Genomic DNA, 23,689 nt, shown 5'->3' on the forward strand with positions numbered 1-23,689 from the left:
GTAAGCGCCTGCCTCCCTCTGGGTTGAGTTCTGCTTGCTACTGGGTGAGTCTGTGCCAGCTTTCCCCTGAGTTGGGCTCTGCTTGCTTCTAGGTGAGACAGTGCATGACTTCCTCTGGGTTGGGCTCTGCTTGCTACTGGGTGAGTCTGCTCCTCCCTCCCTCTGGGTGGGTTCTGCTAGCTACTGGGTGAGTCTGCGCCAGCCTCCCCTTGGGTTGGGCTCTGCTCGCTGCTTGGTGAGTCTGCGCCTGCCTTCCCCTGGGTTTGGCTCTGTTCGCTTCTGGGTGAGTCAGCGCCTGCCTCCCTCTGGGTTGAGCTCTGCTTGCTACTGGGTGAGTCTGTGCCAGCTTCCCCCTGGGTTGGGCTCCGCTTACTACTGGGTGAGTCTGTGCCAGCCTCCACGGGATTATGCACCTGCCTCCCACTGGGTTGGGCGTTTCTCGGTGCTGGATGAGTCTGCGCTTGCCGCCTCCTGGGTTGGGCTCTGCTCGCTACTGGGTGAGTCTGCACCAGCCTCCCCCTGGGTGGGCTCTGCTCGCTACTGCGGGAGTCTGTGCCCACCTCCCCCTGGTTGGGGAATCGCTCACTTCTAGGTGAGAGAGCGCCTGCCTCCCTCTGGGTTGGCCTCACCTTATTACTGGGTGAGTCTGCGCCTGCATCCCCCTAGTTTTGGCTTTGCTTGCTACTGGGTGAGTCTGCGCCTGCCTCCCTCTGGGTTGGGCTCTGCTCATTACTGGGTGAGTCTGCACCTGCATCCCCCTAGTTTTGGCTTTGCTTGCTACTGGGTGAGTCTGCGCCAGCCTACCCTTGGGTTGGGCTCTGCTCGCTGCTTCGTGAGTCTGCGCCTGCCTTCCCCTGGGTTTGGCTCTGTTCGCTTCTGGGTGAGTCAGCGCATGCCTCCCTCTGGGTTGAGCTCTGCTTGCTACTGGGTGAGTCTGTGGCAGCTTCCCCGTGAGTTGGGCTCTGCTTGCTTCTAGGTGAGACAGTGCATGACTTCCTCTGGGTTGGGCTCTGCTTGCTACTGGGTGAGTCTGCGCCTCCCTCCCTCTGGGTGAGAGAGCACCTGCCTCCCTCTGGGTTGGGCTCTGCTTATTACTGGGTGAATCTGCGCCTGCATCCCCCTGGTTTTGGCTTTGCTTGCTACTGGGAGAGTCTGCGCCAGCCTCCGCCTGGGTTGGGTTCTCCTCGCTGCTGGATGAGTCTGTGCCTGCCTTCCCCTGGGTTTGGCTCTGTTCGCTTCTGGGTGAGTCAGCACCTGCCTCCCTCTGGTTTGAGCTCTGCTTGCTACTGGGTGAGTCTGTGCCAGCTTCCCCCTGGGTTGGGCTCTGCTCGCTACTGGGTGAGTCTGTGCCAGCTTCCCCCTGAGTTGGGCTCTGCTTGCTTCTAGTTGAGACAGTGCATGACTTGCTCTGGGTTGGGCTCTGCTTGCTACTGGGTGAGTCTGCGCCTGCCTCCCTCTGGGTGGGCTCTGCTTGCTACTGGATGAGTAAGCGCCTGCCTCCCTCTGGGTTGGGCTCTGCTCATTACTGGGTGAGTATGTGCCTGCCTTCCACTGGGTTTGGCTCTGTTCGCTTCTGGGTGAGTCTGCGCCTCCCTCCCTCTGGGTTGAGTTCTGCTTGCTACTGGGTGAGTCTGTGCCAGCTTCCCCCTGGTTTGAGCTCTGCTTGCTACTGGGTGAGTCTGTGCCAGCTTCCCCCTGGGTTGGGCTCTGCTCGCTACTGGGTGAGTCTGTGCCAGCTTCCCCCTGAGTTGGGCTCTGCTTGCTTCTAGGTGAGACAGTGCATGACTTGCTCTGGGTTGGGCTCTGCTTGCTACTGGGTGAGTCTGCACCTGCCTCCCTCTGGGTGGGCTCTGCTCGCTACTGGATAAGTAAGCGCCTGCCTCCCTCTGGGTTGGGCTCTGCTCATTACTGGGTGAGTCTGTGCCTGCCTTCCCCTGGGTTTGGCTCTGTTTGCTTCTGGGTGAGTCAGCACCTGCCTCCCTCTGGTTTGAGCTCTGCTTGCTACTGGGTGAGTCTGTGCCAGCTTCCTCCTGAGTTGGGCTCTGCTTGCTTCTAGGTGAGACAGTGCATGACTTCCTCTGGGTTGGGCTCTGCTTGCTACTGGGTGAGTCTGCGCCTCCCTCCCTCTGGGTTGAGTTCTGCTTGCTACTGGGTGAGTCTGTGCCAGCTTCCCCCTGAGTTGGGCTCTGCTTGCTTCTAGGTGAGACAGTGCATGACTTCCTCTGGGTTGGGCTCTACTTGCTACTGGGTGAGTCTGCTCCTGCCTCCCTCTGGGTGGGTTCTGCTAGCTACTGGGTGAGTCTGCGCCAGCCTCCCCTTGGGTTGGGCTCTGCTGGCTGCTTGGTGAGTCTGCGCCTGCTTTCCCCTGGGTTTGGCTCTGTTCGCTTCTGGGGGAGTCAGCGCCTGCCTCCCTCTGGGTTGAGCTCTGCTTGCTACTGGGTGAGTCTGTGCCAGCTTCCCCCTGGGTTGGGCTCCGCTTACTACTGGGTGAGTCTGTGCCAGCCTCCACGGGATTATGCACCTGCCTCCCACTGGGTTGGGCGTTTCTCGGTGCTGGATGAGTCTGCGCTTGCCTCCTCCTGGTTTGGGCTCTGCTCGCTACTGGGTGAGTCTGCACCAGCCTCCCCCTGGGTGGGCTCTGCTCACTACTGCGGGAGTCTGTGCCCACCTCCCCCTGGTTGGGGAATCGCTCACTTCTAGGTGAGAGAGCGCCTGCCTCCCTCTGGGTTGGCCTCTGCTTATTACTGGGTGAGTCTGCGCCTGCATCCCCCTAGTTTTGGCTTTGCTTGCTACTGGGTGAGTCTGCGCCAGCCTACCCTTGGGTTGGGCTCTGCTCGCTGCTTCGTGAGTCTGCGCCTGCCTTCCCCTGGGTTTGGCTCTGTTCGCTTCTGGGTGAGTCAGCGCATGCCTCCCTCTGGGTTGAGCTCTGCTTGCTACTGGGTGAGTCTGTGCCAGCTTCCCCGTGAGTTGGGCTCTGCTTGCTTCTAGGTGAGACAGTGCATGACTTCCTCTGGGTTGGGCTCTGCTTGCTACTGGGTGAGTCTGCGCCTCCCTCCCTCTGGGTGAGAGAGCACCTGCCTCCCTCTGGGTTGGGCTCTGCTTATTACTGGGTGAATCTGTGCCTGCATCCCCCTGGTTTTGGCTTTGCTTGCTACTGGGTGAGTCTGCGCCAGCCTCCCCCTGGGTTGGGTTCTCCTCGCTGCTGGATGAGTCTGTGCCTGCCTTCCCCTGGGTTTGGCTCTATTCGCTTCTGGGTGAGTCAGCACCTGCCTCCCTCTGGTTTGAGCTCTGCTTGCTACTGGGTGAGTCTGTGCCAGCTTCCCCCTGGGTTGGGCTCTGCTCGCTACTGGGTGAGTCTGTGCCAGCTTCCCCCTGAGTTGGGCTCTGCTTGCTTCTAGGTGAGACAGTGCATGACTTGCTCTGGGTTGGGCTCTGCTTGCTACTGGGTGAGTCTGCGCCTGCCTCCCTCTGGGTGGTCTCTGCTTGCTACTGGATGAGTAAGCGCCTGCCTCCCTCTGGGTTGGGCTCTGCTCATTACTGGGTGAGTCTGTGCCTGCCTTCCACTGGGTTTGGCTCTGTTCGCTTCTGGGTGAGTCTGCGCCTCCCTCCCTCTGGGTTGAGTTCTGCTTGCTACTGGGTGAGTCTGTGCCAGCTTCCCCCTGGTTTGAGCTCTGCTTGCTACTGGGTGAGTCTGTGCCAGCTTCCTCCTGAGTTGGGCTCTGCTTGCTTCTAGGTGAGACAGTGCATGACTTCCTCTGGGTTGGGCTCTGCTTGCTACTGAGTGCGTCTGTGCCTGCCTCCCTCTGGGTGGGCTCTGCTCGCTACTGGGTGAGTAAGCGCCTGCCTCCCTCTGGGTTGAGTTCTGCTTGCTACTGGGTGAGTCTGTGCCAGCTTCCCCCTGAGTTGGGCTCTGCTTGCTTCTAGGTGAGACAGTGCATGACTTCCTCTGGGTTGGGCTCTGCTTGCTACTGGGTGAGTCTGCTCCTCCCTCCCTCTGGGTGGGTTCTGCTAGCTACTGGGTGAGTCTGCGCCAGCCTCCCCTTGGGTTGGGCTCTGCTCGCTGCTTGGTGAGTCTGCGCCTGCCTTCCCCTGGGTTTGGCTCTGTTCGCTTCTGGGTGAGTCAGCGCCTGCCTCCCTCTGGGTTGAGCTCTGCTTGCTACTGGGTGAGTCTGTGCCAGCTTCCCCCTGGGTTGGGCTCCGCTTACTACTGGGTGAGTCTGTGCCAGCCTCCACGGGATTATGCACCTGCCTCCCACTGGGTTGGGCGTTTCTCGGTGCTGGATGAGTCAGCGCTTGCCGCCTCCTGGGTTGGGCTCTGCTCGCTACTGGGTGAGTCTGCACCAGCCTCCCCCTGGGTGGGCTCTGCTCGCTACTGCGGGAGTCTGTGCCCACCTCCCCCTGGTTGGGGAATCGCTCACTTCTAGGTGAGAGAGCGCCTGCCTCCCTCTGGGTTGGCCTCACCTTATTACTGGGTGAGTCTGCGCCTGCATCCCCCTAGTTTTGGCTTTGCTTGCTACTGGGTGAGTCTGCGCCTGCCTCCCTCTGGGTTGGGCTCTGCTCATTACTGGGTGAGTCTGCACCTGCATCCCCCTAGTTTTGGCTTTGCTTGCTACTGGGTGAGTCTGCGCCAGCCTACCCTTGGGTTGGGCTCTGCTCGCTGCTTCGTGAGTCTGCGCCTGCCTTCCCCTGGGTTTGGCTCTGTTCGCTTCTGGGTGAGTCAGCGCATGCCTCCCTCTGGGTTGAGCTCTGCTTGCTACTGGGTGAGTCTGTGGCAGCTTCCCCGTGAGTTGGGCTCTGCTTGCTTCTAGGTGAGACAGTGCATGACTTCCTCTGGGTTGGGCTCTGCTTGCTACTGGGTGAGTCTGCGCCTCCCTCCCTCTGGGTGAGAGAGCACCTGCCTCCCTCTGGGTTGGGCTCTGCTTATTACTGGGTGAATCTGCGCCTGCATCCCCCTGGTTTTGGCTTTGCTTGCTACTGGGAGAGTCTGCGCCAGCCTCCGCCTGGGTTGGGTTCTCCTCGCTGCTGGATGAGTCTGTGCCTGCCTTCCCCTGGGTTTGGCTCTGTTCGCTTCTGGGTGAGTCAGCACCTGCCTCCCTCTGGTTTGAGCTCTGCTTGCTACTGGGTGAGTCTGTGCCAGCTTCCCCCTGGGTTGGGCTCTGCTCGCTACTGGGTGAGTCTGTGCCAGCTTCCCCCTGAGTTGGGCTCTGCTTGCTTCTAGTTGAGACAGTGCATGACTTGCTCTGGGTTGGGCTCTGCTTGCTACTGGGTGAGTCTGCGCCTGCCTCCCTCTGGGTGGGCTCTGCTTGCTACTGGATGAGTAAGCGCCTGCCTCCCTCTGGGTTGGGCTCTGCTCATTACTGGGTGAGTATGTGCCTGCCTTCCACTGGGTTTGGCTCTGTTCGCTTCTGGGTGAGTCTGCGCCTCCCTCCCTCTGGGTTGCGTTCTGCTTGCTACTGGGTGAGTCTGTGCCAGCTTCCCCCTGGTTTGAGCTCTGCTTGCTACTGGGTGAGTCTGTGCCAGCTTCCCCCTGGGTTGGGCTCTGCTCGCTACTGGGTGAGTCTGTGCCAGCTTCCCCCTGAGTTGGGCTCTGCTTGCTTCTAGGTGAGACAGTGCATGACTTGCTCTGGGTTGGGCTCTGCTTGCTACTGGGTGAGTCTGCACCTGCCTCCCTCTGGGTGGGCTCTGCTCGCTACTGGATGAGTAAGCGCCTGCCTCCCTCTGGGTTGGGCTCTGCTCATTACTGGGTGAGTCTGTGCCTGCCTTCCCCTGGGTTTGGCTCTGTTTGCTTCTGGGTGAGTCAGCACCTGCCTCCCTCTGGTTTGAGCTCTGCTTGCTACTGGGTGAGTCTGTGCCAGCTTCCTCCTGAGTTGGGCTCTGCTTGCTTCTAGGTGAGACAGTGCATGACTTCCTCTGGGTTGGGCTCTGCTTGCTACTGGGTGAGTCTGCGCCTCCCTCCCTCTGGGTTGAGTTCTGCTTGCTACTGGGTGAGTCTGTGCCAGCTTCCCCCTGAGTTGGGCTCTGCTTGCTTCTAGGTGAGACAGTGCATGACTTCCTCTGGGTTGGGCTCTACTTGCTACTGGGTGAGTCTGCTCCTGCCTCCCTCTGGGTGGGTTCTGCTAGCTACTGGGTGAGTCTGCGCCAGCCTCCCCTTGGGTTGGGCTCTGCTGGCTGCTTGGTGAGTCTGCGCCTGCTTTCCCCTGGGTTTGGCTCTGTTCGCTTCTGGGGGAGTCAGCGCCTGCCTCCCTCTGGGTTGAGCTCTGCTTGCTACTGGGTGAGTCTGTGCCAGCTTCCCCCTGGGTTGGGCTCCGCTTACTACTGGGTGAGTCTGTGCCAGCCTCCACGGGATTATGCACCTGCCTCCCACTGGGTTGGGCGTTTCTCGGTGCTGGATGAGTCTGCGCTTGCCTCCTCCTGGTTTGGGCTCTGCTCGCTACTGGGTGAGTCTGCACCAGCCTCCCCCTGGGTGGGCTCTGCTCACTACTGCGGGAGTCTGTGCCCACCTCCCCCTGGTTGGGGAATCGCTCACTTCTAGGTGAGAGAGCGCCTGCCTCCCTCTGGGTTGGCCTCTGCTTATTACTGGGTGAGTCTGCGCCTGCATCCCCCTAGTTTTGGCTTTGCTTGCTACTGGGTGAGTCTGCGCCAGCCTACCCTTGGGTTGGGCTCTGCTCGCTGCTTCGTGAGTCTGCGCCTGCCTTCCCCTGGGTTTGGCTCTGTTCGCTTCTGGGTGAGTCAGCGCATGCCTCCCTCTGGGTTGAGCTCTGCTTGCTACTGGGTGAGTCTGTGCCAGCTTCCCCGTGAGTTGGGCTCTGCTTGCTTCTAGGTGAGACAGTGCATGACTTCCTCTGGGTTGGGCTCTGCTTGCTACTGGGTGAGTCTGCGCCTCCCTCCCTCTGGGTGAGAGAGCACCTGCCTCCCTCTGGGTTGGGCTCTGCTTATTACTGGGTGAATCTGTGCCTGCATCCCCCTGGTTTTGGCTTTGCTTGCTACTGGGTGAGTCTGCGCCAGCCTCCCCCTGGGTTGGGTTCTCCTCGCTGCTGGATGAGTCTGTGCCTGCCTTCCCCTGGGTTTGGCTCTATTCGCTTCTGGGTGAGTCAGCACCTGCCTCCCTCTGGTTTGAGCTCTGCTTGCTACTGGGTGAGTCTGTGCCAGCTTCCCCCTGGGTTGGGCTCTGCTCGCTACTGGGTGAGTCTGTGCCAGCTTCCCCCTGAGTTGGGCTCTGCTTGCTTCTAGGTGAGACAGTGCATGACTTGCTCTGGGTTGGGCTCTGCTTGCTACTGGGTGAGTCTGCGCCTGCCTCCCTCTGGGTGGTCTCTGCTTGCTACTGGATGAGTAAGCGCCTGCCTCCCTCTGGGTTGGGCTCTGCTCATTACTGGGTGAGTCTGTGCCTGCCTTCCACTGGGTTTGGCTCTGTTCGCTTCTGGGTGAGTCTGCGCCTCCCTCCCTCTGGGTTGAGTTCTGCTTGCTACTGGGTGAGTCTGTGCCAGCTTCCCCCTGGTTTGAGCTCTGCTTGCTACTGGGTGAGTCTGTGCCAGCTTCCTCCTGAGTTGGGCTCTGCTTGCTTCTAGGTGAGACAGTGCATGACTTCCTCTGGGTTGGGCTCTGCTTGCTACTGAGTGAGTCTGTGCCTGCCTCCCTCTGGGTGGGCTCTGCTCGCTACTGGGTGAGTAAGCGCCTGCCTCCCTCTGGGTTGAGTTCTGCTTGCTACTGGGTGAGTCTGTGCCAGCTTCCCCCTGAGTTGGGCTCTGCTTGCTTCTAGGTGAGACAGTGCATGACTTCCTCTGGGTTGGGCTCTGCTTGCTACTGGGTGAGTCTGCTCCTCCCTCCCTCTGGGTGGGTTCTGCTAGCTACTGGGTGAGTCTGCGCCAGCCTCCCCTTGGGTTGGGCTCTGCTCGCTGCTTGGTGAGTCTGCGCCTGCCTTCCCCTGGGTTTGGCTCTGTTCGCTTCTGGGTGAGTCAGCGCCTGCCTCCCTCTGGGTTGAGCTCTGCTTGCTACTGGGTGAGTCTGTGCCAGCTTCCCCCTGGGTTGGGCTCCGCTTACTACTGGGTGAGTCTGTGCCAGCCTCCACGGGATTATGCACCTGCCTCCCACTGGGTTGGGCGTTTCTCGGTGCTGGATGAGTCAGCGCTTGCCGCCTCCTGGGTTGGGCTCTGCTCGCTACTGGGTGAGTCTGCACCAGCCTCCCCCTGGGTGGGCTCTGCTCGCTACTGCGGGAGTCTGTGCCCACCTCCCCCTGGTTGGGGAATCGCTCACTTCTAGGTGAGAGAGCGCCTGCCTCCCTCTGGGTTGGCCTCACCTTATTACTGGGTGAGTCTGCGCCTGCATCCCCCTAGTTTTGGCTTTGCTTGCTACTGGGTGAGTCTGCGCCTGCCTCCCTCTGGGTTGGGCTCTGCTCATTACTGGGCGAGTCTGCACCTGCATCCCCCTAGTTTTGGCTTTGCTTGCTACTGGGTGAGTCTGCGCCAGCCTACCCTTGGGTTGGGCTCTGCTCGCTGCTTCGTGAGTCTGCGCCTGCCTTCCCCTGGGTTTGGCTCTGTTCGCTTCTGGGTGAGTCAGCGCATGCCTCCCTCTGGGTTGAGCTCTGCTTGCTACTGGGTGAGTCTGTGGCAGCTTCCCCGTGAGTTGGGCTCTGCTTGCTTCTAGGTGAGACAGTGCATGACTTCCTCTGGGTTGGGCTCTGCTTGCTACTGGGTGAGTCTGCGCCTCCCTCCCTCTGGGTGAGAGAGCACCTGCCTCCCTCTGGGTTGGGCTCTGCTTATTACTGGGTGAATCTGCGCCTGCATCCCCCTGGTTTTGGCTTTGCTTGCTACTGGGAGAGTCTGCGCCAGCCTCCGCCTGGGTTGGGTTCTCCTCGCTGCTGGATGAGTCTGTGCCTGCCTTCCCCTGGGTTTGGCTCTGTTCGCTTCTGGGTGAGTCAGCACCTGCCTCCCTCTGGTTTGAGCTCTGCTTGCTACTGGGTGAGTCTGTGCCAGCTTCCCCCTGGGTTGGGCTCTGCTCGCTACTGGGTGAGTCTGTGCCAGCTTCCCCCTGAGTTGGGCTCTGCTTGCTTCTAGGTGAGACAGTGCATGACTTGCTCTGGGTTGGGCTCTGCTTGCTACTGGGTGAGTCTGCGCCTGCCTCCCTCTGGGTGGGCTCTGCTTGCTACTGGGTGAGTCTGCGCCTGCCTCCCTCTGGGTGGGCTCTGCTTGCTACTGGATGAGTAAGCGCCTGCCTCCCTCTGGGTTGGGCTCTGCTCATTACTGGGTGAGTATGTGCCTGCCTTCCACTGGGTTTGGCTCTGTTCGTTTCTGGGTGAGTCTGTGCCTCCCTCCCTCTGGGTTGAGTTCTGCTTGCTACTGGGTGAGTCTGTGCCAGCTTCCCCCTGGTTTGAGCTCTGCTTGCTACTGGGTGAGTCTGTGCCAGCTTCCCCCTGGGTTGGGCTCTGCTCGCTACTGGGTGAGTCTGTGCCAGCTTCCCCCTGAGTTGGGCTCTGCTTGCTTCTAGGTGAGACAGTGCATGACTTGCTCTGGGTTGGTTCCTGCTTGCTACTGGGTGAGTCTGCACCTGCCTCCCTCTGGGTGTGTCTGCTCGCTACTGGATGAGTAAGCGCCTGCCTCCCTCTGGGTTGGGCTCTGCTCATTACTGGGTGAGTCTGTGCCTGCCTTCCCCTGGGTTTGGCTCTGTTTGCTTCTGGGTGAGTCAGCACCTGCCTCCCTCTGGTTTGAGCTCTGCTTGCTACTGGGTGAGTCTGTGCCAGCTTCCTCCTGAGTTGGGCTCTGCTTGCTTCTAGGTGAGAGTGCATGACTTCCTCTGGGTTGGGCTCTGCTTGCTACTGAGTGAGTCTGTGCCTGCCTCCCTCTGGGTGGGCTCTGCTCGCTACTGGGTGAGTAAGCGCCTGCCTCCCTCTGGGTTGAGTTCTGCTTGCTACTGGGTGAGTCTGTGCCAGCTTCCCCCTGAGTTGGGCTCTGCTTGCTTCTAGGTGAGACAGTGCATGACTTCCTCTGGGTTGGGCTCTGCTTGCTACTGGGTGAGTCTGCTCCTGCCTCCCTCTGGGTGGGTTCTGCTAGCTACTGGGTGAGTCTGCGCCAGCCTCCCCTTGGGTTGGGCTCTGCTCGCTGCTTGGTGAGTCTGCGCCTGCCTTCCCCTGGGTTTGGCTCTGTTCGCTTCTGGGTGAGTCAGCGCCTGCCTCCCTCTGGGTTGAGCTCTGCTTGCTACTGGGTGAGTCTGTGCCAGCTTCCCCCTGGGTTGGGCTCCGCTTACTACTGGGTGAGTCTGTGCCAGCCTCCACGGGATTATGCACCTGCCTCCCACTGGGTTGGGTGTTTCTCGGTGCTGGATGAGTCTGCGCTTGCCGCCTCCTGGGTTGGGCTCTGCTCGCTACTGGGTGAGTCTGCACCAGCCTCCCCCTGGGTGGGCTCTGCTCGCTACTGCGGGAGTCTGTGCCCACCTCCCCCTGGTTGGGGAATCGCTCACTTCTAGGTGAGAGAGCGCCTGCCTCCCTCTGGGTTGGCCTCACCTTATTACTGGGTGAGTCTGCGCCTGCATCCCCCTAGTTTTGGCTTTGCTTGCTACTGGGTGAGTCTGCGCCTGCCTCCCTCTGGGTTGGGCTCTGCTCATTACTGGGTGAGTCTGTGCCAGCTTCCCCCTGGGTTGGGCTCTGCTCGCTACTGGGTGAGTCTGTGCCAGCTTCCCCCTGAGTTGGGCTCTGCTTGCTTCTAGGTGAGACAGTGCATGACTTGCTCTGGGTTGGGCTCTGCTTGCTACTGGGTGAGTCTGCGCCTGCCTCCCTCTGGGTGGGCTCTGCTTGCTACTGGATGAGTAAGCGCCTGCCTCCCTCTGGGTTGGGCTCTGCTCATTACTGGGTGAGTATGTGCCTGCCTTCCACTGGGTTTGGCTCTGTTCGCTTCTGGGTGAGTCTGCGCCTCCCTCCCTCTGGGTTGAGTTCTGCTTGCTACTGGGTGAGTCTGTGCCAGCTTCCCCCTGGTTTGAGCTCTGCTTGCTACTGGGTGAGTCTGTGCCAGCTTCCCCCTGGGTTGGGCTCTGCTCGCTACTGGGTGAGTCTGTGCCAGCTTCCCCCTGAGTTGGGCTCTGCTTGCTTCTAGGTGAGACAGTGCATGACTTGCTCTGGGTTGGGCTCTGCTTGCTACTGGGTGAGTCTGCACCTGCCTCCCTCTGGGTGGGCTCTGCTCGCTACTGGATGAGTAAGCGCCTGCCTCCCTCTGGGTTGGGCTCTGCTCATTACTGGGTGAGTCTGTGCCTGCCTTCCCCTGGGTTTGGCTCTGTTTGCTTCTGGGTGAGTCAGCACCTGCCTCCCTCTGGTTTGAGCTCTGCTTGCTACTGGGTGAGTCTGTGCCAGCTTCCTCCTGAGTTGGGCTCTGCTTGCTTCTAGGTGAGACAGTGCATGACTTCCTCTGGGTTGGGCTCTGCTTGCTACTGGGTGAGTCTGCGCCTCCCTCCCTCTGGGTTGAGTTCTGCTTGCTACTGGGTGAGTCTGTGCCAGCTTCCCCCTGAGTTGGGCTCTGCTTGCTTCTAGGTGAGACAGTGCATGACTTCCTCTGGGTTGGGCTCTACTTGCTACTGGGTGAGTCTGCTCCTGCCTCCCTCTGGGTGGGTTCTGCTAGCTACTGGGTGAGTCTGCGCCAGCCTCCCCTTGGGTTGGGCTCTGCTGGCTGCTTGGTGAGTCTGCGCCTGCTTTTCCCTGGGTTTGGCTCTGTTCGCTTCTGGGTGAGTCAGCGCCTGCCTCCCTCTGGGTTGAGCTCTGCTTGCTACTGGGTGAGTCTGTGCCAGCTTCCCCCTGGGTTGGGCTCCGCTTACTACTGGGTGAGTCTGTGCCAGCCTCCACGGGATTATGCACCTGCCTCCCACTGGGTTGGGCGTTTCTCGGTGCTGGATGAGTCTGCGCTTGCCTCCTCCTGGTTTGGGCTCTGCTCGCTACTGGGTGAGTCTGCACCAGCCTCCCCCTGGGTGGGCTCTGCTCACTACTGCGGGAGTCTGTGCCCACCTCCCCCTGGTTGGGGAATCGCTCACTTCTAGGTGAGAGAGCGCCTGCCTCCCTCTGGGTTGGCCTCTGCTTATTACTGGGTGAGTCTGCGCCTGCATCCCCCTAGTTTTGGCTTTGCTTGCTACTGGGTGAGTCTGCGCCAGCCTACCCTTGGGTTGGGCTCTGCTCGCTGCTTCGTGAGTCTGCGCCTGCCTTCCCCTGGGTTTGGCTCTGTTCGCTTCTGGGTGAGTCAGCGCATGCCTCCCTCTGGGTTGAGCTCTGCTTGCTACTGGGTGAGTCTGTGCCAGCTTCCCCGTGAGTTGGGCTCTGCTTGCTTCTAGGTGAGACAGTGCATGACTTCCTCTGGGTTGGGCTCTGCTTGCTACTGGGTGAGTCTGCGCCTCCCTCCCTCTGGGTGAGAGAGCACCTGCCTCCCTCTGGGTTGGGCTCTGCTTATTACTGGGTGAATCTGCGCCTGCATTCCCCTGGTTTTGGCTTTGCTTGCTACTGGGTGAGTCTGCGCCAGCCTCCCCCTGGGTTGGGTTCTCCTCGCTGCTGGATGAGTCTGTGCCTGCCTTCCCCTGGGTTTGGCTCTATTCGCTTCTGGGTGAGTCAGCACCTGCCTCCCTCTGGTTTGAGCTCTGCTTGCTACTGGGTGAGTCTGTGCCAGCTTCCCCCTGGGTTGGGCTCTGCTCGCTACTGGGTGAGTCTGTGCCAGCTTCCCCCTGAGTTGGGCTCTGCTTGCTTCTAGGTGAGACAGTGCATGACTTGCTCTGGGTTGGGCTCTGCTTGCTACTGGGTGAGTCTGCGCCTGCCTCCCTCTGGGTGGGCTCTGCTTGCTACTGGATGAGTAAGCGCCTGCCTCCCTCTGGGTTGGGCTCTGCTCATTACTGGGTGAGTCTGTGCCTGCCTTCCACTGGGTTTGGCTCTGTTCGCTTCTGGGTGAGTCTGTGCCTCCCTTCCTCTGGGTTGAGTTCTGCTTGCTACTGGGTGAGTCTGTGCCAGCTTCCCCCTGGTTTGAGCTCTGCTTGCTACTGGGTGAGTCTGTGCCAGCTTCCTCCTGAGTTGGGCTCTGCTTGCTTCTAGGTGAGACAGTGCATGACTTCCTCTGGGTTGGGCTCTGCTTGCTACTGAGTGAGTCTGTGCCTGCCTCCCTCTGGGTGGGCTCTGCTCGCTACTGGGTGAGTAAGCGCCTGCCTCCCTCTGGGTTGAGTTCTGCTTGCTACTGGGTGAGTCTGTGCCAGCTTCCCCCTGAGTTGGGCTCTGCTTGCTTCTAGGTGAGACAGTGCATGACTTCCTCTGGGTTGGGCTCTGCTTGCTACTGGGTGAGTCTGCTCCTGCCTCCCTCTGGGTGGGTTCTGCTAGCTACAGGGTGAGTCTGCGCCAGCCTCCCCTTGGGTTGGGCTCTGCTCGCTGCTTGGTGAGTCTGCGCCTGCCTTCCCCTGGGTTTGGCTCTGTTCGCTTCTGGGTGAGTCAGCGCCTGCCTCCCTCTGGGTTGAGCTCTGCTTGCTACTGGGTGAGTCTGTGCCAGCTTCCCCCTGGGTTGGGCTCCGCTTACTACTGGGTGAGTCTGTGCCAGCCTCCACGGGATTATGCACCTGCCTCCCACTGGGTTGGGCGTTTCTCGGTGCTGGATGAGTCTGCGCTTGCCGCCTCCTGGGTTGGGCTCTGCTCGCTACTGGGTGAGTCTGCACCAGCCTCCCCCTGGGTGGGCTCTGCTCGCTACTGCGGGAGTCTGAGCCCACCTCCCCCTGGTTGGGGAATCGCTCACTTCTAGGTGAGAGAGCGCCTGCCTCCCTCTGGGTTGGCCTCACCTTATTACTGGGTGAGTCTGCGCCTGCATCCCCCTAGTTTTGGCTTTGCTTGCTACTGGGTGAGTCTGCGCCTGCCTCCCTCTGGGTTGGGCTCTGCTCATTACTGGGTGAGTCTGTGCCTGCCTTCCCCTGGGTTTGGCTCTGTTTGCTTCTGGGTGAGTCAGCACCTGCCTCCCTCTGGTTTGAGCTCTGCTTGCTACTGGGTGAGTCTGTGCCAGCTTCCTCCTGAGTTGGGCTCTGCTTGCTTCTAGGTGAGACAGTGCATGACTTCCTCTGGGTTGGGCTCTGCTTGCTACTGGGTGAGTCTGCGCCTCCCTCCCTCTGGGTTGAGTTCTGCTTGCTACTGGGTGAGTCTGTGCCAGCTTCCTCCTGAGTTGGGCTCTGCTTGCTTCTAGGTGAGACAGTGCATGACTTCCTCTGGGTTGGGCTCTGCTTGCTACTGAGTGAGTCTGTGCCTGCCTCCCTCTGGGTGGGCTCTGCTCGCTACTGGGTGAGTAAGCGCCTGCCTCCCTCTGGGTTGAGTTCTGCTTGCTACTGGGTGAGTCTGTGCCAGCTTCCCCCTGAGTTGGGCTCTGCTTGCTTCTAGGTGAGACAGTGCATGACTTCCTCTGGGTTGGGCTCTGCTTGCTACTGGGTGAGTCTGCTCCTGCCTCCCTCTGGGTGGGTTCTGCTAGCTACAGGGTGAGTCTGCGCCAGCCTCCCCTTGGGTTGGGCTCTGCTCGCTGCTTGGTGAGTCTGCGCCTGCCTTCCCCTGGGTTTGGCTCTGTTCGCTTCTGGGTGAGTCAGCGCCTGCCTCCCTCTGGGTTGAGCTCTGCTTGCTACTGGGTGAGTCTGTGCCAGCTTCCCCCTGGGTTGGGCTCCGCTTACTACTGGGTGAGTCTGTGCCAGCCTCCACGGGATTATGCACCTGCCTCCCACTGGGTTGGGCGTTTCTCGGTGCTGGATGAGTCTGCGCTTGCCTCCTCCTGGTTTGGGCTCTGCTTATTACTGGGTGAATCTGTGCCTGCATCCCCCTAGTTTTGGCTTTGCTTGCTACTGGGTGAGTCTGCGCCAGCCTACCCTTGGGTTGGGTTCTCCTCGCTGCTGGATGAGTCTGTGCCTGCCTTCCCCTGGGTTTGGCTCTATTCGCTTCTGGGTGAGTCAGCACCTGCCTCCCTCTGGTTTGGGCTCTGCTCGCTACTGGGTGAGTAAGCGCCTGCCTCCCTCTGGTTTGGGCTCTGCTCATTACTGGGTGAGTCTGCGCCTGCATCCCCCTAGTTTTGGCTTGGCTTGGCTTTGCTTGCTACTGGGTGAGTCTGTGCCAGCTTCCCCCTGGGTTTGGCTCTGTTCGCTTCTGGGTGAGTCAGCGCCTGCCTCCCTCTGGGTTGAGCTCTGCTTGTTACTCGGTGAGTCTGTGCAGCCTACCCCTGTGTTGGGCTCTGTTTGCTTCTGGGTGAGTCAGCGCCTGCCTCCCTCTGGGTTGAGCTCTGCTTGCTACTGGGTGAGTCTGTGCCAGCTTCCCCCTGGGTTGGGCTCTGCTTGCTACTGGGTGAGTCTGGTGCCAGCTTCCCTCTGAGTTGGGCTCTGCTTGCTTCTAGGTGAGACATTGCCTGATTCCCTCTGGGTTGGGCTCTGCTTGCTACTGTGGGAGTCTGTGCCCACCTACCTCTGGGTGGGGCTTTGCTCACTTCTAGGTGAGACAGCGCCTGCCTCCCTCTGGGTTGGGCTCTGCTTGTTACTGGGTGAATCTGCGCCTGCATCCCCCTGGTTTTTGCTTTGCTTGCTACTGGGTGAGTCTGCGCCAGCCTCCCCCTGGGTTGGGTTCTCCTCGCTGCTGGATGAGTCTGTGCCTGCCTTCCCCTGGGTTTGGCTCTGTTCGTTTCTGGGTGAGTCAGCACCTGCCTCCCTCTGGTTTGAGCTCTGCTTGCTACTGGGTGAGTCTGTGCCAGCTTCCCCCTGGGTTGGGCTCTGCTCGCTACTGGGTGAGTCTGTGCCAGCCTACCCCTGTGTTGGGCTCTGTTTGCTTCTGGGTGAGTCAGCGCCTGCCTCCCTCTGGGTTGAGTTCTACTTGCTACTGGGTGAGTCTGTGCCAGCTTCCCCCTGGGTTGGGCTCTGCTTGCTACTGGGTGAGTCTGTGCCAGCTTCCCTCTGGGTTGGGCTCTGCTCACTACTGGGTGAGTCTGTGCCAGCCTCCACAAGATTTGGGTTCTGCTCACTGCTGGGCGATTATGTGCCTACATCCCACTGGGTTGGGCTTTTCTTGGTGCTGGGTGAGTCTGCGCTTGCCTCCTCCTGGGTTGGGCTCTGCTCGCTACTGTGTGAGTCTGCACCAGCCTCCCCGTGGGTGTGCTCTGCTCGCTACTGGGGGAGTCTGTGCCCACCTCCCCCTGGTTGGGGAATCGCTCACTTCTAGGTGAGAGAGCGCCTGCCTCCCTCTGGGTTGGGCTCTGCTTATTACTGGGTTAGTCTGCACCAGCCTACCCCTGGGTTTGGCTCTGTTAGCTTCTGGGTGAGTCAGCACCTGCCTCCCTCTGGTTTGAGCTCTGCTTGCTACTGGGTGAGTCTGTGCCAGCTTCCCCCTGGGTTTGGCTCTGTTAGCTTCTGGGTGAGTCAGCACCTGCCTCCCTCTGGTTTGAGCTCTGCTTTCTACTGGGTGAGTCTGTGCCAGCCTACCCCTGTGTTGGGCTCTGTTTGCTTCTGGGTGAGTCAGCGCTTGCCTTCCTCTGGGTTGAGTTCTACTTGCTACTGGGTGAGTCTGTGCCAGCCTACCCCTGGTTTGGGCTCTGCTTGCTACTGGGTGAGTCTGTGCCAGCTTCCCCCTGAGCTGGGCTCTACTTGCTTCTAGGTGAGGCAGTGCATGACTTCCTCTGGGTTGGGCTCTGCTTGCTACTGAGTGAGTCTGTGCCTGCCTCCCTCTGGGTGGGCTCTGCTCGCTACTGGGTGAGTAAGCGCCTGCCTCCCTCTGGGTTGAGTTCTGCTTGCTACTGGGTGAGTCTGTGCCAGCTTCCCCCTGAGTTGGGCTCTGCTTGCTTCTAGGTGAGACAGTGCATGACTTCCTCTGGGTTGGGCTCTGCTTGCTACTGGGTGAGTCTGCTCCTGCCTCCCTCTGGGTGGGTTCTGCTAGCTACTGGGTGAGTCTGCGCCAGCCTCCCCTTGGGTTGGGCTCTGCTCGCTGCTTGGTGAGTCTGCGCCTGCCTTCCCCTGGGTTTGGCTCTGTTCGCTTCTGGGTGAGTCAGCGCCTGCCTCCCTCTGGGTTGAGCTCTGCTTGCTACTGGGTGAGTCTGTGCCAGCTTCCCCCTGGGTTGGGCTCCGCTTACTACTGGGTGAGTCTGTGCCAGCCTCCACGGGATTATGCACCTGCCTCCCACTGGGTTGGGCGTTTCTCGGTGCTGGATGAGTCTGCGCTTGCCGCCTCCTGGGTTGGGCTCTGCTCGCTACTGGGTGAGTCTGCACCTGCCTCCCCCTGGGTGGGCTCTGCTCGCTACTGCGGGAGACTGTGCCCACCTCCCCCTGGTTGGGGAATCGCTCACTTCTAGGTGAGAGAGCGCCTGCCTCCCTCTGGGTTGGCCTCACCTTATTACTGGGTGAGTCTGCGCCTCCATCCCCCTAGTTTTGGCTTTGCTTGCTACTGGGTGAGTCTGCGCCTGCCTCCCTCTGGGTTGGGCTCTGCTCATTACTGGGTGAGTCTGCACCTGCATCCCCCTAGTTTTGGCTTTGCTTGCTACTGGGTGAGTCTGCGCCAGCCTACCCTTGGGTTGGGCTCTGCTCGCTGCTTCATGAGTCTGCGCCTGCCTTCCCCTGGGTTTGGCTCTGTTCGCTTCTGGGTGAGTCAGCGCATGCCTCCCTCTGGGTTGAGCTCTGCTTGCTACTGGGTGAGTCTGTGGCAGCTTCCCCGTGAGTTGGGCTCTGCTTGCTTCTAGGTGAGACAGTGCATGACTTCCTCTGGGTTGGGCTCTGCTTGCTACTGGGTGAGTCTGCGCCTCCCTCCCTCTGGGTGAGAGAGCACCTGCCTCCCTCTGGGTTGGGCTCTGCTTATTACTGGGTGAATCTGCGCCTGCATCCCCCTGGTTTTGGCTTTGCTTGCTACTGGGTGAGTCTGCGCCAGCCTCCGCCCGGGTTGGGTTCTCCTCGCTGCTGGATGAGTCTGTGCCTGCCTTCCCCTGGGTTTGGCTCTGTTCGCTTCTGGGTGAGTCAGCACCTGCCTCCCTCTGGTTTGAGCTCTGCTTGCTACTGGGTGAGTCTGTGCCAGCTTCCCCCTGGGTTGGGCTCTGCTCGCTACTGGGTGAGTCTGTGCCAGCTTCCCCCTGAGTTGGGCTCTGCTTGCTTCTAGGTGAGACAGTGCATGACTTGCTCTGGGTTGGGCTCTGCTTGCTACTGGGTGAGTCTGCGCCTGCCTCCCTCTGGGTGGGCTCTGCTTGCTACTGGATGAGTAAGCGCCTGCCTCCCTCTGGGTTGGGCTCTGCTCATTACTGGGTGAGTATGTGCCTGCCTTCCACTGGGTTTGGCTCTGTTCGCTTCTGGGTGAGTCTGCGCCTCCCTCCCTCTGGGTTGAGTTCTGCTTGCTACTGGGTGAGTCTGTGCCAGCTTCCCCCTGGTTTGAGCTCTGCTTGCTACTGGGTGAGTCTGTGCCAGCTTCCCCCTGGGTTGGGCTCTGCTCGCTACTGGGTGAGTCTGTGCCAGCTTCCCCCTGAGTTGGGCTCTGCTTGCTTCTAGGTGAGACAGTGCATGACTTGCTCTGGGTTGGGCTCTGCTTGCTACTGGGTGAGTCTGCACCTGCCTCCCTCTGGGTGGGCTCTGCTCGCTACTGGATGAGTAAGCGCCTGCCTCCCTCTGGGTTGGGCTCTGCTCATTACTGGGTGAGTCTGTGCCTGCCTTCCCCTGGGTTTGGCTCTGTTTGCTTCTGGGTGAGTCAGCACCTGCCTCCCTCTGGTTTGAGCTCTGCTTGCTACTGGGTGAGTCTGTGCCAGCTTCCTCCTGAGTTGGGCTCTGCTTGCTTCTAGGTGAGACAGTGCATGACTTCCTCTGGGTTGGGCTCTGCTTGCTACTGGGTGAGTCTGCGCCTCCCTCCCTCTGGGTTGAGTTCTGCTTGCTACTGGGTGAGTCTGTGCCAGCTTCCCCCTGAGTTGGGCTCTGCTTGCTTCTAGGTGAGACAGTGCATGACTTCCTCTGGGTTGGGCTCTACTTGCTACTGGGTGAGTCTGCTCCTGCCTCCCTCTGGGTGGGTTCTGCTAGCTACTGGGTGAGTCTGCGCCAGCCTCCCCTTGGGTTGGGCTCTGCTGGCTGCTTGGTGAGTCTGCGCCTGCCTTCCCCTGGGTTTGGCTCTGTTCGCTTCTGGGGGAGTCAGCGCCTGCCTCCCTCTGGGTTGAGCTCTGCTTGCTACTGGGTGAGTCTGTGCCAGCTTCCCCCTGGGTTGGGCTCCGCTTACTACTGGGTGAGTCTGTGCCAGCCTCCACGGGATTATGCACCTGCCTCCCACTGGGTTGGGCGTTTCTCGGTGCTGGATGAGTCTGCGCTTGCCTCCTCCTGGTTTGGGCTCTGCTCGCTACTGGATGAGTAAGCGCCTGCCTCCCTCTGGGTTGGGCTCTGCTCATTACTGGGTGAGTCTGTGCCTGCCTTCCCCTGGGTTTGGCTCTGTTTGCTTCTGGGTGAGTCAGCACCTGCCTCCCTCTGGTTTGAGCTCTGCTTGCTACTGGGTGAGTCTGTGCCAGCTTCCTCCTGAGTTGGGCTCTGCTTGCTTCTAGGTGAGACAGTGCATGACTTCCTCTGGGTTGGGCTCTGCTTGCTACTGGGTGAGTCTGCGCCTCCCTCCCTCTGGGTTGAGTTCTGCTTGCTACTGGGTGAGTCTGTGCCAGCTTCCCCCTGAGTTGGGCTCTGCTTGCTTCTAGGTGAGACAGTGCATGACTTCCTCTGGGTTGGGCTCTACTTGCTACTGGGTGAGTCTGCTCCTGCCTCCCTCTGGGTGGGTTCTGCTAGCTACTGGGTGAGTCTGCGCCAGCCTCCCCTTGGGTTGGGCTCTGCTGGCTGCTTGGTGAGTCTGCGCCTGCCTTCCCCTGGGTTTGGCTCTGTTCGCTTCTGGGGGAGTCAGCGCCTGCCTCCCTCTGGGTTGAGCTCTGCTTGCTACTGGGTGAGTCTGTGCCAGCTTCCCCCTGGGTTGGGCTCCGCTTACTACTGGGTGAGTCTGTGCCAGCCTCCACGGGATTATGCACCTGCCTCCCACTGGGTTGGGCGTTTCTCGGTGCTGGATGAGTCTGCGCTTGCCTCCTCCTGGTTTGGGCTCTGCTCGCTACTGGGTGAGTCTGCACCAGCCTCCCCCTGGGTGGGCTCTGCTCACTACTGCGGGAGTCTGTGCCCACCTCCCCCTGGTTGGGGAATCGCTCACTTCTAGGTGAGAGAGCGCCTGCCTCCCTCTGGGTTGGCCTCTGCTTATTACTGGGTGAGTCTGCGCCTGCATCCCCCTAGTTTTGGCTTTGCTCGCTGCTTCGTGAGTCTGCGCCTGCCTTCCCCTGGGTTTGGCTCTGTTCGCTTCTGGGTAAGTCAGCGCATGCCTCCCTCTGGGTTGAGCTCTGCTTGCTACTGGGTGAGTCTGTGCCAGCTTCCCCGTGAGTTGGGCTCTGCTTGCTTCTAGGTGAGACAGTGCATGACTTCCTCTGGGTTGGGCTCTGCTTGCTACTGGGTGAGTCTGCGCCTCCCTCCCTCTGGGTGAGAGAGCACCTGCCTCCCTCTGGGTTGGGCTCTGCTTATTACTGGGTGAATCTGTGCCTGCATCCCCCTGGTTTTGGCTTTGCTTGCTACTGGGTGAGTCTGCGCCAGCCTCCCCCTGGGTTGGGTTCTCCTCGCTGCTGGATGAGTCTGTGCCTGCCTTCCCCTGGGTTTGGCTCTATTCGCTTCTGGGTGAGTCAGCACCTGCCTCCCTCTGGTTTGAGCTCTGCTTGCTACTGGGTGAGTCTGTGCCAGCTTCCCCCTGGGTTGGGCTCTGCTCGCTACTGGGTGAGTCTGTGCCAGCTTCCCCCTGAGTTGGGCTCTGCTTGCTTCTAGGTGAGACAGTGCATGACTTGCTCTGGGTTGGGCTCTGCTTGCTACTGGGTGAGTCTGCGCCTGCCTCCCTCTGGGTGGTCTCTGCTTGCTACTGGATGAGTAAGCGCCTGCCTCCCTCTGGGTTGGGCTCTGCTCATTACTGGGTGAGTCTGTGCCTGCCTTCCACTGGGTTTGGCTCTGTTCGCTTCTGGGTGAGTCTGCGCCTCCCTCCCTCTGGGTTGAGTTCTGCTTGCTACTGGGTGAGTCTGTGCCAGCTTCCTCCTGAGTTGGGCTCTGCTTGCTTCTAGGTGAGACAGTGCATGACTTCCTCTGGGTTGGGCTCTGCTTGCTACTGAGTGAGTCTGTGCCTGCCTCCCTCTGGGTGGGCTCTGCTCGCTACTGGGTGAGTAAGCGCCTGCCTCCCTCTGGGTTGAGTTCTGCTTGCTACTGGGTGAGTCTGCCAGCTTCCCCCTGAGTTGGGCTCTGCTTGCTTCTAGGTGAGACAGTTCATGCCTCCCTCTGGGTGGGTTCTGCTAGCTACTGGGTGAGTCTGCGCCAGCCTCCCCTTGGGTTGGGCTCTGCTGGCTGCTTGGTGAGTCTGCGCCTGCCTTCCCCTGGGTTTGGCTCTGTTCGCTTCTGGGTGAGTCAGCGCCTGCCTCCCTCTGGGTTGAGCTCTGCTTGCTACTGGGTGAGTCTGTGCCAGCTTCCCCCTGGGTTGGGCTCCGCTTACTACTGGGTGAGTCTGTGCCAGCCTCCACGGGATTATGCACCTGCCTCCCACTGGGTTGGGCGTTTCTCGGTGCTGGATGAGTCTGCGCTTGCCGCCTCCTGGGTTGGGCTCTGCTCGCTACTGGGTGAGTCTGCACCTGCCTCCCCCTGGGTGGGCTCTGCTCGCTACTGCGGGAGACTGTGCCCACCTCCCCCTGGTTGGGGAATCGCTCACTTCTAGGTGAGAGAGCGCCTGCCTCCCTCTGGGTTGGCCTCACCTTATTACTGGGTGAGTCTGCGCCTGCATCCCCATAGTTTTGGCTTTGCTTGCTACTGGGTGAGTCTGCGCCTGCCTCCCTCTGGGTTGGGCTCTGCTCATTACTGGGTGAGTCTGCACCTGCATCCCCCTAGTTTTGGCTTTGCTTGCTACTGGGTGAGTCTGCGCCAGCCTACCCTTGGGTTGGGCTCTGCTCGCTGCTTCATGAGTCTGCGCCTGCCTTCCCCTGGGTTTGGCTCTGTTCGCTTCTGGGTGAGTCAGCGCATGCCTCCCTCTGGGTTGAGCTCTGCTTGCTACTGGGTGAGTCTGTGGCAGCTTCCCCGTGAGTTGGGCTCTGCTTGCTTCTAGGTGAGACAGTGCATGACTTCCTCTGGGTTGGGCTCTGCTTGCTACTGGGTGAGTCTGCGCCTCCCTCCCTCTGGGTGAGAGAGCACCTGCCTCCCTCTGGGTTGGGCTCTGCTTATTACTGGGTGAATCTGCGCCTGCATCCCCCTGGTTTTGGCTTTGCTTGCTACTGGGTGAGTCTGCGCCAGCCTCCGCCCGGGTTGGGTTCTCCTCGCTGCTGGATGAGTCTGTGCCTGCCTTCCCCTGGGTTTGGCTCTGTTCGCTTCTGGGTGAGTCAGCACCTGCCTCCCTCTGGTTTGAGCTCTGCTTGCTACTGGGTGAGTCTGTGCCAGCTTCCCCCTGGGTTGGGCTCTGCTCGCTACTGGGTGAGTCTGTGCCAGCTTCCCCCTGAGTTGGGCTCTGCTTGCTTCTAGGTGAGACAGTGCATGACTTGCTCTGGGTTGGGCTCTGCTTGCTACTGGGTGAGTCTGCGCCTGCCTCCCTCTGGGTGGGCTCTGCTTGCTACTGGATGAGTAAGCGCCTGCCTCCCTCTGGGTTGGGCTCTGCTCATTACTGGGTGAGTATGTGCCTGCCTTCCACTGGGTTTGGCTCTGTTCGCTTCTGGGTGAGTCTGCGCCTCCCTCCCTCTGGGTTGAGTTCTGCTTGCTACTGGGTGAGTCTGTGCCAGCTTCCCCCTGGTTTGAGCTCTGCTTGCTACTGGGTGAGTCTGTGCCAGCTTCCCCCTGGGTTGGGCTCTGCTCGCTACTGGGTGAGTCTGTGCCAGCTTTTCCCTGAGTTGGGCTCTGCTTGCTTCTAGGTGAGACAGTGCATGACTTGCTCTGGGTTGGGCTCTGCTTGCTACTGGGTGAGTCTGCACCTGCCTCCCTCTGGGTGGGCTCTGCTCGCTACTGGATGAGTAAGCGCCTGCCTCCCTCTGGGTTGGTCTCTGCTCATTACTGGGTGAGTCTGTGCCTGCCTTCCCCTGGGTTTGGCTCTGTTTGCTTCTGGGTGAGTCAGCACCTGCCTCCCTCTGGTTTGAGCTCTGCTTGCTACTGGGTGAGTCTGTGCCAGCTTCCTCCTGAGTTGGGCTCTGCTTGCTTCTAGGTGAGACAGTGCATGACTTCCTCTGGGTTGGGCTCTGCTTGCTACTGGGTGAGTCTGCGCCTCCCTCCCTCTGGGTTGAGTTCTGCTTGCTACTGGGTGAGTCTGTGCCAGCTTCCCCCTGAGTTGGGCTCTGCTTGCTTCTAGGTGAGACAGTGCATGACTTCCTCTGGGTTGGGCTCTACTTGCTACTGGGTGAGTCTGCTCCTGCCTCCCTCTGGGTGGGTTCTGCTAGCTACTGGGTGAGTCTGCGCCAGCCTCCCCTTGGGTTGGGCTCTGCTGGCTGCTTGGTGAGTCTGCGCCTGCCTTCCCCTGGGTTTGGCTCTGTTCGCTTCTGGGGGAGTCAGCGCCTGCCTCCCTCTGGGTTGAGCTCTGCTTGCTACTGGGTGAGTCTGTGCCAGCTTCCCCCTGGGTTGGGCTCCGCTTACTACTGGGTGAGTCTGTGCCAGCCTCCACGGGATTATGCACCTGCCTCCCACTGGGTTGGGCGTTTCTCGGTGCTGGATGAGTCTGCGC

This window comes from Triturus cristatus, chromosome 10 (assembly GCF_964204655.1).
Source record: "Triturus cristatus chromosome 10, aTriCri1.1, whole genome shotgun sequence".
Lineage (NCBI taxonomy): Eukaryota > Metazoa > Chordata > Amphibia > Caudata > Salamandridae > Triturus > Triturus cristatus.